The sequence below is a fragment of the Haplochromis burtoni genome, unplaced genomic scaffold (assembly GCF_018398535.1).
Source record: "Haplochromis burtoni strain Fernald_Lab_line unplaced genomic scaffold, NCSU_Asbu1 Contig_16, whole genome shotgun sequence".
Classification (NCBI taxonomy): Eukaryota; Metazoa; Chordata; class Actinopteri; order Cichliformes; family Cichlidae; genus Haplochromis; species Haplochromis burtoni.
The window spans coordinates 197,496-198,689 of NW_024582377.1; positions in this window are offsets into that span (position 1 = coordinate 197,496).

The following is a 1,194-nucleotide window of genomic DNA, read 5'->3' on the forward strand; positions in this document are numbered from 1 at the left end:
GCCTTCTCTCCCCCTTTTTTTGTTTTTTCTCACCATATAATTCACTCATGACCCGCCAAGCTGACAGGACAACACAGGTACATATTAAAATTCTTATATGGCCCCAAAATTCAACCCAATTTCATGTGCTCTAATGTCGAATTCAAACACATCAACCGTCACTGTCACTGTGTTCACACTCACTGAAAACACACTCAGAGCGCGCCGCACACACAGCCAGAGCGCGCCTTACACACACAGCGCGTTTCACCATCAGTGAGACACACAGAGAGCACTCCTCATCAGCGGAAGGTTACACAGAAACCTCTGAGCTCAACTGTTAAAATTCTTCTGAAACACAACAACCAAAGACCAAATACCCCTTTCTCTGCGCTTATGGCCGCCACAACGGGGCAAAATCGCATCGTAAAAGTGATGCCTGCATCCCCGAGGCTCTTACTGACACCATAAACCAGGTTCTGCTTTACCTTTATTTCATGGCAAGTAAAATTTTACTTATTATTTATGACAGCAGCCCTCGTTGCACCACTGCACCACAATGTACTGATTGAAACCAGCACAAACCACTACTGCACTTCCTGGCTGCACCACCGCAACACGGCCGTATCATAAACCAAAGCCTATGGATGTGTTGCGCTCTCACGTTGCCAGCGTTCAACTGCTCCGTAAGCCAGCATCTGCTTTTCCTTACTTCTATATTAATTTCATGGCCGCATCAACAAAAGACTCAACCGACATCATAACCAACTTCAAAACCTCGACTTCAATGTACTGAACTTATGGCCGCGTCTCCAGAAGAAATTCTAATGTATTATTGCTACAGAAGCCAGTTTTAGACTAAGTTAAATGTGGAAGGTAAAGTGGGCTGCAACTAGTCCAACGTAGTGTGTTATTAGTATCTCGGTAGAAGCAGTTTACTTAACACACTGGAATTCAGCCTCAACTTATGTTGTTAGTATCTTGTGCCAAAAACCAGACACCGACAAATTTAATGTGAAAATACGTGTAACTCAGCGAACAGATTAATTTGGAAAGCCCAATATGCATATTTGGTATAATACAACAGGCTGTGCTTACCTTTTTATTTTTGGACATGTCCTCTGTTCGCCTCGCCTCACGATCTCACCAAAGGCCAAATCTGCACCTCCTCAGCACACCAAAGATCCGGGTCACACGGCACCAAGTTGTTGAAAT